Below are 13,521 nucleotides of genomic sequence, written 5' to 3'. Positions count from 1 at the left end.
AGAGAGGCAGAAGGAAAGAGAGAGAGAATCTTAAGCAGTCTCCATGCTCAGCGTGGAGCCCAATGCAGGGCACAATCCCATGACTCTGGGATCATGACCTGAGCCAAAATTGGACACTCAACCAACTGAGCCACCCAAGAGCCCCCAAAGTTTTCTTTATTGGGCAAGTAACATAGGGGAAAAAAAAAGAAGTCACAATTTAAGATCTGTCTTCCAGCATTCAGTCTAGAATAAATTGAAAATATACACAAAAAGTTAAAACATATTATATTAATCTATTCACGAAATTATCAAAGACTAGATAGATAAGAAGCAGTTGAAGTAAGATAGAACATAATTGGTGGAATTGAAGCATATTTCTAGACAAGAGTCAAAGGTCTCATTAATTAAATTTTGAAAATAAAGGCAATGTAAAATCCCCAAATAATACCACAGTGTCAGACCTAGAAGCATGGGGGGAATGGAATGAAAGAAATTGGTAAGAGACACTGATTTGCAAAGGAAAAATGCCAGAGCTCCATTTCCAAACGTGAAGTTTAGGATAACAGTGTGATCCCCTGCTGGAAATAAATATTTGGCAGGAAGGTTGGAACTTGAGGGAGAGTGGGTACAAGACCAATAATAGAAGAGTTACAGTCAACCATGAGGAGAAAATGTTTGAATCCCTAAAAGTGGGTCATTTCTTCATGGAGAAAAGTGAAAAGTAGAGAAAAGCAGAGGGTTAAAGGAATAGAAAATCAGGTAAGGAGACCGACAAGCAATTTAAAGACTGTAAATAAAACATGATATTCAAATTGATTAGTTATATATTTATTCTCTCTAAACCCCAGAGAAGTGCATTAAATAATTTCAGAGAACAAATTTTGAGATGTGCTGACATACTGAAAGGCAAGTAATTCTCTGATGAGCTATCTGAAATCAGAAATAATACCCATTCATTCAACACCTATTCTATGCTGTGTACTCTGTGAGGGACTGAAGATACAGTTAAATAAAACAGTCCCTGACCTAAAGAAACCAATTTGAATACTGTTAATAAGGGCGCCTGTAAAGAAAACTATGTCATTTTGTTCAAATTACGTTTGAGTGTTTCCTAATGGCTATTATAAGAAACAAGAGACAAGAATAGCCCAGATTTCTGGTTCCTACATGTACCTGCTCTGGAAGAGAAAAGCACAGCTACCATTATATTTGGCTTGCTTGCTCAGTTTGGAACTGGGAGAGTCCAATTAAACAATAGTCAGCAACTGAAGGCATCTGTGGGTCTGAATGCAGCTGTTTGACTTTGAGGAAAATGGGCAGTCGGTGGGTATATGACTTAAAGCAACATGAAATTATCTTAAATTCCTGAGGTTAAGTCTAAAATGGGTCTTACTGGGCTAAAATCAAGGTGTCAGCAGGACTGCATTTATTCTGGAATTTCCGGAGGATAATTCTTTTCTTTGCATATTCCAGCCATTAGAGACCACTTTGCATTTCTTGGCTCATGGGCCATTTGTCCAGCTTCAAAGCCAGCAGTGTAGCATTTTCAAATCTCTGACTCTGACCCTCACATTCCCACCTCCCTCTTTCACTTATTAGTACCTTTGTGATTACATTGGGGCCAACCAGAGAATACAGAATGATCGAGTTTCCTAATTTAATCAATTTGCAAAGTCTCTTTTGCCAAGTAAGGTGACATATGGAGAGGAGAGGGGAGGAGGGGAGGGGAGGGGAGGGGAGGGGAGGGGAGGGGAGGGAAGGGAAGGGAAGGGAAGGAAAAAGCTTTGCAAAGCCTTGAAAAATCACCTATTTACCATAGTTTTCCTTAAAAGGGGGCAGCACAGGGTAAGTTATACATGGCACATAACACAGAAAGTTGCCTAAAATTCCTGTCGACATTTCTCTCTCCTCCCAATAAACAGCCATTATTAAACTTTCTTCACGGTCCCTGTATGTTTTCAAACTATAAACCTTCTTACCAGTCCCTTTAATCGTTTTGTACTCCAGGATGACTGCTTTTCTTGACAGACCAGTCCACCGAGATTTCTTCCAAATAAAATTCTTCTCAAACTTCCAAATTAAGGTTTATTAATCAGACATCCCAACTGATTGTTAAAGGCTTCTGCTCCCTTGCTTTGGCTGTGTCTTCGGGACCATCTCATTCAGATGCTCTGGACCCCTCTGCACCTCATCAGTCTACAATACTTGCAACTTGCAAATCATGAGCCAGACTAGAAGTTTCTAAATGTGAGATACTATAGGATATCTGAGCCATTATAGTTATCACCAGAGTCTACTTGTATATTTTTTTTCTAGGCTTGTTTTCTTCAAGTGCTTTCTTTCTGTGAACCCTAGACCCCAATTCCAACATCTACAAAATCCTTCCTTCCAAGATGGACTTTCACTTCTTCAGAAACCAGACACATTAAACAGATTAGGAAGCAACCACTTCAGCATTCTCCTTTCCTATGAATTTGTCATTTGCTTTTGATTTCTTAACTGTGAGACCATTTAATATTCATTTAAAAATTTTCTAAGGTATTATTTATTGTGAACCCATTTATGCTTTTTATTGAAAGAAAAAAATTAAAACCTTTTTGTGACTCAATGCTAATTAAATGCCTTTTCTGTCTCTGTTGCTAACCAGTATGAGATTAATCATAGTTTCTGTCCAGCATTGCCTAAAGGAGACCTCATATCTGGAAGACATGACTGAGCATTGTAACTAGAAATACGCACCCTACTGAGAAGAGTTCTATACAAGCTACATTAAGGGGGTCACAGAATTCCCCAACACCTTGCTCTGACTTAATTTGTTCCCAAAGAGTAATCAGTAGAGTGAACTGGAAATTACATAGGTAGATAGATGGATAGAGATAGATAACACAATATCTATATTGTTATCTATATATGACATTTTAGTCCTGAAAGTTCTGCTTTGCTTAAATAGTTCAACCTTCAAAAAGATCAGCTGCCACTTATCAAAACTAGTATATAGTCTCCTTATTACTCATCTGATGATATCAGCTTTCACATAATGCCTGATTTTCTATACTATGCAAATAATTCTCAAACAAAAAAAACAAAAACAAAAGGGGACAGATAAGGGAAGAAACTGCTGTTATTCAACTGATGTTCCCTTTAAATGATTTTCACTCTATTATATGGTATGTATTTTTATTCTTTTAATGTTTATTTTATTTTTGACAGATAGACCATGAACAAGGAAGGGGCAGAGAGAGAGGAAGAGAGAGAATCCCTAGCAGACTCTGCAGTATAGCACAGAGCCCGACGTGGGGCTCGACCTCACAAACTGTGAGACCATGACCTGAGCCAAAATCAAGAGTCAGCTGCTTAACCCAGTGAGCTACCCAGGCCCTGCTTTATGTTATATATTTTTAGAGACTACTTGAAATGCTTTTTGAAAAAGACCAGAGTAAAAATATAGGCATGAATAAATACATAGTATACTTATATTTTCTTCTGACCCTTCCCATTCTAATCCCTGGAAGAATATTTTTACCCACTGTGGGAAAACATCTTCCTTAGACTTTTTTTTTTTTTTTAAGGTTAAAGCAGTATCTATCAAGCTTAATATAAATATAAAAACTATTTTAGGTGATTCAAATATCACTATCTTTAGCAGCATGTAAAGGGCCTTGTAGCTGATTGGTAAGATAATTAGCATTATGCCCAGCAAAGAACTAAAGCTAACACCTTAAGGATGTTTTTATTTTTTTTAATCATTTTATTTCATTTTATTATATTTCATCATGATAAGTGTACAAGGACATTTGTAAAGTTATATGGGTTCATATTTCTTTTGTACAGTCACAGAATTGTCAATCTCAAACTTTTATGGCTCTAAAAATCACTCAGAGAAGTTGTTTTAGGCCATTTAACAAAATGTACATTTGCTCCTTGAACGGATCTATAAGTGCTATTACTTCTCTCCTGCCTGCTCACCACTCTCTACCAGCAAGTAAGTCTAAATAGCAATTTGAGTGCAGTGATTACAAAAGGAATAAAATATTTCAAGCACATTAAGATTTATCCAACTCACTAATGAAATTATTTCTTGAACACTGACCTCTTTATAATTTTCTTAAAGTATATAAGCTTTGTCATTTCCCAGCAATAAGAAGTCTGTACTTAATACTAAGAGCTTGCTTAACATTTATTTATATGATATTTACTATGTACTATACACTCTTTTAAGCACTTTATATACATTAATCCATTTATTATTTTTAAGTTTATTTATTTTGAGAGAGAGAGAGAAAGTGCAAGTCCGGGGGGTGGGGAGGAGAGAATCCCAAGCAGGCTCCACGCTCAGAGGGGAGCCCAACGTTGAACTCTATCCTACTACAGGTGAGATCATGACCTAAGTACAGTAAGAGTTGATCACTTAACCGACTGAGCCAGCCAGGAACCCTTACATTATCTAATTCTTTCAACAGTCCCATATGATAGATACACATCTCCCATGATCATATAGCTAGTGCGTAGAAGAATTTGACCCTAAAGGCCACACACTTAATCATTAAACTGTCTTTCATTTGTCTCTGGGGAACATTTATTATTATTAGAAGCATTACTGAATAGGATGCCTCTTTTATGAAGGTAGCTGACCAAAGGTAGGATGAGGGAGAGATGTGCCTTTAGGAGGAAAAATGACCCTTGGTCACCACAAAATCTGTGATACATTGAATTACTTGAAAGGCTTTGTAATTTTTTTAGTGTCTTTATATGTTTCCATGTAAACTTACTTTGAGTAACTAAACTGAGGCTTGGCATGTTATCAATTGCCAATTGTCATAAGAATGCTGCTTAATAAGTTATCCCAAAACTTAGAATCTTAAAATAACAACTATTTAGTGTTTCTCGTAAGTCTGTCAGCTAGGCAGCCCTGGTCTGGGCTAGTCTCACTCAGACCTTTGCAGTCAGCTGTGAGTCAGGCAGGAAGTTCTGCTGATCCAAGCCAGGTGGGTTGATTCAAAATACCTAAGATGACTTGGCTTCTTCTACCTACTGTCTCATCCTCCTTTAGGTTTGGGCTTGCTTTTAGGGTGATGGCGGGGTTGCAAGAGAGTAAGAAGAGACCAAGTGTTCTTACGGCCTAACTTTGGGACTCGCAGCTATCATTTCCACTCATTCCATTGACCAAAGCAACTCACTAAGCCACCCAAGATTTAGGGGAAAGGGACCCTGCTTTGTGATACAAGGAACTGCAAAGTCACATTGCAAGGGATATGGATGTAAAGTAAAGAATTGGGCTTTTTTGTGATCTACCTACTATTTCACATGCCATTTCTATTCTGAAGCATTCTAATATATGGCCAATTCCCAATTACTGTATACTTCTGTATACAGTGTATACAGAACATGCAACAAGATAAACCGTATTCAAAGTGATAAAACAAATCTCATCAAATTTAAAACAAAAGAAATCATAAAAGTACTTTCTCAGATCATAACAGAATAGAAATCATAATCGAAAGATATCTGAAAAAAAAATCCCAAATACATGAAAAGTAAACAACACACATCTAAATAACTCATAGGTCAAAGAAAAACGTTGCAATAGAAATTTACAAATTTAAACTAAATGAAACTTAAAATACAATATTTCAAAATTTGTTTAATACAGCTAAAGCAGTGCTTAAGGAAAAATGTATAGCATCAAATGCCTGTATTAAAAAAGAACAAAGATTTAAAATCCATAATTTAAGCTCTACCTTAAGAAACCAGAAAAAAAAAGGGATGCCTGGCTGGCTTAGTTCATGGAGCATTTGTCTTTTGATCTCAGGGTTGTGAGTTCAAGCCCCACATTGGGTGTAGAGATTACTTAAAAATTAAATAGTTTTATTAAAAAAGAATAAACCAGAAAAAGAACAAATTAAACCTAAAGCAAACAAAAATAATGAAATAATAAACATTGTGGCATAAATCAGTGAACTTAAAAATACAAAAATAATTGAGAAAACTCTATACAATCAAAGGTAGTTCATGCTAAATGAAGTCGAAATGAGACCTTCCTTGAGATATTATAAGGCATTAGTTCTCATACTTTTTAGTCTCAGGACCCCTTTATACTCTTAGAAATTACTGATAACATCCCCCTAAAAAATTAAAACACAAGAATGCACACCCCCATATTCCATTAGCCATCATAGAGATATTATCATCAAATGTCATGTAGCCTCTGAAAAACTTCACTGTGCACTCACATAAGAATAGAAAAGGCAATGTCCTCGAATTATGAAAAAAAAGAGCTCATGGACACCCAGAAAGGCTCTCAGCCACTCCCGTTGGTCCCCACACAATACTTTTGGGAACTGGGAGAGGAAGATATCCAAGGCTTAGGTAGATTGGAATGCTAGAGCTGACATGGTTGCCATGATGTGTAGAAAAGGCAAAGCAGTAATCAGAATAGTTTGACCTAGATTATCTTTGGCACAGGTAATTGATCATGGCACTATATGTTAACTAACATGGCATCCCTAACACTGAATAAGGGGCAGTCTACTTGCATGTTTTTTTTTAATTTTTATTTTAATTCCAGTTAACATACAGTATTATATTAATTTCAGGTATATAAAGTCTTACCTTGTAGACTAGGTCTGACTTGAATCACCACAATAAAGATTCTGAGTCACCCAACAAAGTCCCAGAGTGAAGCCTCTTAACTCATTGTGAACAAGTTTACATTAAGTTTTACAAGCCCTCAGTCTCCTTGGTTTTCAACACTGCATAGTACCAGCTTTTCTTTCCTAAATTAATCATAATATTAATCATTAATATTTCAAAACCTATAGTACTAATTTTCTTTCCTAAATTAATCATAATATTAATCATTAATATTTTAAAAGGTTTAACTTAAATCTGACAATGTTACATTGAGATTGGGTTTCATGGGGAATAGAAACTTGCTGCTATGAGAATTTGCATTATGCTAAAGTGAACAGGCTTTCTTGACCCTTCGAGAGCCAATTGCCTTGATGTTTGGTGCAATTTACAATGCCTAAGTGAATTTAATCTTAGGTTAAGTGACTTTATCTTTTTTAGCTTAGAAAGAATTGTCAAAGCAGTGCATATATTGTGTCCAGCATTTTACCACACACAAAAAAAGAGAATTAAACTTCTTCTCTCTAGGGACATGGGAATTTCTCAATTTCTCCCTAAGAATACTTATATGTTATAGTTCTATCACTTAAGGGTTTTTTTTCAAGTTTTTGTTTATTTATTTGTGAGAGAGAGATAGAGTGTGAGTCGGGGAGGGGCAGAGAGGGAGAGAGAATCCCAAGCAGGCTCTGTACTGTCAGCGCAGAGCCCCACACAAGGCTCCAACTCAAGAATCGTGAGGCCATGACCTGGGCCGAAAACCAAGAGTCGGACGCTTAACCAACTGAGCCACCTAGGCACCCCTCACTTAAGTTATTTTTTAAAGCTAGTGGCCTTCTTGTGCACAGAGTTGGTCAATTTATTTTGAAACACAAAAGCACAACAGAGGATTAGCTTCCATCAATGTATATACTAGATACTGAATACAGATAATTTTGAGGGAACCTCTTTTTAGGAACATTCTATTAGTAACTGCTAAGTCCCATTTTTGGCCTTTCTGCAGGTTGGCCCAGAGGTTTTCTTTTGTCATATTTTCCTACAGCTACAACTTCCTATCTCTAGCTGATTGGAAAAGCTCTGTGGTCCCAAGCTGAAATGTGTTACCTTGAATGGAGCTAGGTTTTACTGAGCTACTATTCTATGCAAATTTAGAAGACAAATAGTTATTTACTGAGGATTCATTCACTAAACTTCTGTGCTGCTTCTGCTTGAGATAGCCAAAATGGAATGCTGTGGAAAATATACCCAAATGTTAAGAAACATTGAAACAGGAGCTTAAAGACAATCTTAGTATCTTTTTATTCTTCACTTAATCCTCGGCACTTTGGTTTTAACAAAGATTTAGTTTGTGAGAAGAAAATGAAAAAAAAAAAACAGGAGAAGAGAAAATAGAGGATTAAAATTAACTTCAGAGATAATTCAGGTTGGCTTTGCTACAGATGATAGGTATCATTTTTCCCTAAATGAGTAAAATAGCTTTAAATTCACTTAAACGTTCCAGATCATATTAATCTGGATTTCTTGAAAAAGAAACATATATTAACACTGAAATTCAGAAAGTGTAAAAGCCTTTTCAAATTATCAAAATAGTGTCGTCAAGAATATAAATTACTTGGCTTTCAAGTACCAAAGGTGAAAGGTGATTACCCTTCCTGAGAGATTGTGAAAAACCACCTGTGTCATCAAGAGATCACAGAAATTCATATAAATAAAAAGGAAACAAGTTATATCATGATACTCCTCTACTAAAAAGTATCCAATCGCTTCCTGTTTCACTCCGGGTATTTAGTTTTCTATTACTGTTAAATTATCACAAATTTGGTGGCTTAAAACAGGGCAAAATGTATTATTCTTACAGTTCCCACAGGTCTGAAGTCCGGTGAGCTAGGATGAGTCATTCTCTGCTTAGGTCTCACGAGCCCAAAGTCAAGAAGTCAGCAAGGATGTGCCTCTTTTTGGAGGCTCTAAGGAGAAAATCTGTTTCCTTGTTCACTGAGGTTGTTGCCAGAATTCAGTTTCTCAGTTTCTCCGCGCTGTAGGACTATGTCTCCATTTCCCTACTGGCTGTCAGCTGAGGGCTCTTCTCAGATTCTGGAGACTCTCTGATTTCCAGGGAGGAGGGCCTCCTCCAAGTTTAAGAGCTAATATGATTAAAATGGGCCCACCTGAATTATCAGACACAGTCTTCCCACCTGGAGTTCCATACCCTTTTGTTTGTTTTTTTGGCTTTTTTAAGGTACAATTAACATATAAGTTTCAGGTGTACAATATGATTCATTATTTGCATTATGAAATCGTCACCACAGTAAGTTAACATTTATCATCATACATGGTTACAAAATATTTTTTTCTTCTGATGAGGACTTTTAAGATTTACTCTCAGTAACTTCCAAATACATATTATAGCGTTATTAACTATAAGGACAATATCGTACATTACATGCCATGCCTTACTTATTTTATAACTGGAAGTTTGTACCTTTTTACTCCCTCCGCTCATTTTGCCCTCCCCACCCACACATCTCCCCTCTGGCAACCATCAACCTCTTCTCTGTTATCTATGAGAGCTTTTTTTGTTCTTCTGTTGGTCCTTGTTTGCTTAGAATCCAAATATAAATGAGATCATATGGTATTTATCTTTCTCTGACTTATTTCACTGAGCATGCCTTCAAGGTATATCCATGTTGTTGCAAATGAGAATATTTCATTCTTTAACAGCTGAGTGATATTCTGCTGTGTATGTATACTACATTTTCTCGATCCATTCATCCATCAGTGGACACTCAGGTTGTTTCCCTATTTTGGCTATTGTAAATTATGCTGCAATTAACATGGGAGTGCATACATCTTTTTGAATTAGTATTTTTTTCTTCTTTGGACAAATACCCAAAAGTGGAATTACTGGATCATGTAGTAGTTCTATTTTTAGTTTTTTGAGGCACTTCCATACTGTTTTCCATAGTGGCTGTGCTTATTTATATTTCCACCAACAGTGCACAAAGATTCCCTTTACTCCACATCCTCACCAACATTTATTATCTCGTGTGTGTGTGTGTGTGTGTGTGTGTGTGCGCGCGCGCGCCTTAATGTTTATTTTGAGACACAACACACACATGCATGAGCAGGGGAAGGGCAGAGAGAGAGGGAGAATCCCAATCAGGCCCCAACCTGTCAGCAAAGAGCCCCATGAAAGGCTTGATCCCATGAACTGTGAGATCATAACCTGAGCCAAAACCAAGAGTCGGACACATAACTAAGCCACCCAGGTGCCCCTTATTTCTTGTTTTTATAATAGTTACTCTAACAGGTGTGAGGTGTTATCTCACTGTGGTTTTGATTTGCATCTCTCATGATTAGTGATGGTGAGCATCTTTACACGTACCTGTCATCAAGGGCCACACCCTTAATCCTATCTGCATAGTTCCCCTTGCCATGTAATGTAACATATTCACATGTTCTGGGGATAGGGACACTGACATCTTTCGGGGCCATTATTCTGCCTACCACAAAGAATAGAAATCACAATCTTTACTAAGGTCTAGAAGATCCTATGTGATCTGAGCCCTCATTACCTCTGATCTATTTTCCTACTATTCCTCCCCTTGCTCACTCAACTCAACCTTCCCCTCTGCTGTTCCTTGAACACACCAGGCAAACTCCTGTCTTTGTTCTTGCTGTTCCCTCTGCCTGGAATGTTCTTCCCCAAATTCCACCCTAACAACCTCATCCCCTTCAAGTCGGCTCAAATCTCACCTTATGAATGAGGCCTACCATGAGTGCTGCTTAACACTCCAGCATTTCTGATCATTTTCTCCCACAGCACCTATTACCTTTTAACTTACTCTATGACTTATTTACTAGGATTATTTCCTGTTACCTCTTTCTGCTGGTATGTTTGTTCCACAAAAGTGGGTGCCTGTCTTTATTCATCCCATATATCCCAAGGCTCTAGCACATATTAAGAGCTCAATTATTACTTGAATTGGTTGTTGAAAAAATTTCCAAACACTGATGGGTGGGATTACAGGTATATGTTCTACGTACTTTTTGTAGATCATATAAACTATAGTACAGCTGCTTGAAATACCAGATTACATCTCCTTGATACTAATTTCTCCTTTTTAAATCAATGACATAACTCAAGGTTTCCATGTTTCAATTTATCAATATTCCTTTTATTCTGGCTCAAAAGAAAACTTTGAAAAAGAAAAATGACCTGTTCATTCATTCCCTCCAAAAAATATTTTTTATCTTTTATTATTAAAGTAAATATATGCAGTAAGACTAACACCAGGGCTCAAAAAAAAAAAAAAAAAAAGGCAGAAAGTAACAAAAATGTAAAAAAAGAAGTGGTCAGTATTTCCAAAAACGTAAATAGCTAATGCTTTTAATCTCAGATATTCCAGCTTGTTTTTACTCTAAAACCTTTTCATTTTGGACACTTCTGATGGTCACCACAAGATGGGCACATCTATAGTTGTTTCTGAAGTTTATTAAACAATAGAAAATCTATTTTTTTTAACGTTTATTTATTTTTGAGACAGAGAGAGAGAGAGAGCATGAACAGGGGAGGGTCAGAGAAAGAGGGAGACACAGAATCTGAAACAGGCTCCAGGCTCTGAGCTGTCAGCACAGAGACTGACACGGGGCTCGAACCCACGGACCGCGAGATCATGACCTGAGCCGCAGTCGGACGCTTAACCGACTGAGCCACCCAGGAGCCCCTTATTCAACAATAGAAAACCTATTTAAATTCCACTTCAAAAACTGTTTCTGCAAGAATTAGCAGCTACTTATAAGAAACAACCAGGAGTGACAGATTAATTAAATTTATAAAATATCTTCCACTAATTAACCAAGAAATAACCTGGTAATATGACCCAAAGTCTCCAAAAACCCCATTTGCTGACCCACCTCTTAAACAAACAAACAAAAAAACACACACACACACAATCTTGAGCCCCTTTCCAGAGTCCATGTCCCTATTCCAGAACAAGTTGCCCTGAGGTTTCTCCCAGTTAGCAGAACCTGGAACCTTTTTGTCCCAAGACTTTCCCTATGCTAATGCCTAAATGCTAGCACAAACAAAATATATGAAGAATTCAGCAACCGTTAATGTTTAAACAATTAACAAGTGTGTGTAGTCATTTGTTAATACTTTGCATATTATAAAGATTTTAACTTCATATGTCCAAAAATAATTTCTATGCCAAAAATAATTTGGTTTTATATTGTTTTTAATACTTTCTTTTCAAATATTCTTTTACACAGTAGTTGATTCTAGAGCTACAACTGGAATGTGGGAAATTCATTTAAAACACTTCTCCAGTGCATCTTAAATTTAAGTGATTTAAAAATCAACCTAAATATTAAAGAAAATACACTATGATTCCACAACACTGCACTCTGGAGTAAAGAATCTGGATTTCTGCCCTATTTCTATCAGTATATATCTATGTGATCTTAGGGGAGACACTATGTGTTCTCCCTTCTGTTCCAGTTGCTGTGTATATAAACGGACTCTCAGTGATAGCGACCTGGCAGCTGGACTGTGGTGAAGGGTCCATGACAGCCTCATTCACATACTTGGTGCCTTGGGCAACTGGAAGGCTGGGCTTAGCTGAGTTTCTCTCCACTCCATGTGGTCTCAGGCCCTTCCCAGCTCTGCCCCGCAGGAGTCTTCTTGCGTGGCAGGTCAGGACTTCAAGAGACCAAGGTAGAAGCTGCTGGTCCTCTTACACATGTTTTGAAACTGGCATAACACCATTTTCCCTGTACTACATTGGTTTCATAAAAAGTAAAATGCAAATAAAAACACCTACACAGGAGAAATAGATCCTGCCTCTCAGCGGGGAGGAAAGTCAAAAATTTGAAGTGATCTTTAATCTACCACATATTCATTTTTTTTTTTAATGAGGCTAATAAGCTAGCATGTGAACTAATCTTGCTAACTACTTAATGATGGTTAATGTTTAATGGGTGCTTAGTACAGCCAGGCACTGTTCTAAATGATTTACTGTATTCATTCATTTAATCCTAACAACTCTATGAAGAAGACACTATCATTATTACCATTTTATTGATGATGAAGCTGAGGCACAAAAAGGTTCAGTAACTTGTCCAAGGTTAAATAGCTAAGCTGGTAAACAGAGAGAGGATTTTAAGTCTCACTCCAAAATCCATGCTCTTATAATCACTGTATAAAACAAATTCTAAAATTCCAGTAACTTTGGGGCACCTGGGTGGCTCAGTTAGCTTCTGACTTCAGCTCAGGTCATGATCTCATGGTTTGTGGATTTGAGCCCATCAGGCTTTGCACTGACAGCCCCTCTCTACTTGTACTCTCTCTCTCTCAAAAATAAATAAAGAATAAACAATAAAAAAATAAAATTCCAGTAACTTTAACCACTACTTTTTAATTTACCAGCAAATACTACAATTTCTCTGAACTGCATTAATTTTTAGTTAATGTTCTGATAACTATGTAAGGACATTGAGTCAAAAAGTTAAGTTTTAAAGTTAGTCAGATAATCATTTTAGAAAGCTATTTAAAATTATGTCAGATAGATTACTTTCCCTTTAAATCATAACCTAATTAAAAAAAATTGTAGGAGAGGAGCCAAGATGATGGAACAGCATGGAAGTTTTCTGCGTGTCTCGCATCCATGAAATACAGCCAGACCAACACTATACCATCCTGCACATCTAGAAAACTGATTGGAGGATTAACACAACAATCTGCACAACCTGAACCACAGAATTCAGCAGGCATGTGGCATGGAGAGGTGAACTTGGGGAGCGAGACGGAGCAGAAAGGGAGGTGCTTTTGCGAGCTGAGAGAGGGCGGAGACTGGTGGGGGGGTGCGGGGGGAGAATACGGGAAAAGCGCCCCTCCCCAAAAGCAGCTGGAGAGAA

Source organism: Panthera tigris, chromosome C1, assembly GCF_018350195.1.
Source record: "Panthera tigris isolate Pti1 chromosome C1, P.tigris_Pti1_mat1.1, whole genome shotgun sequence".
In the NCBI taxonomy this organism is placed as follows: domain Eukaryota; kingdom Metazoa; phylum Chordata; class Mammalia; order Carnivora; family Felidae; genus Panthera; species Panthera tigris.
This window is presented reverse-complemented; position numbering follows the sequence as displayed.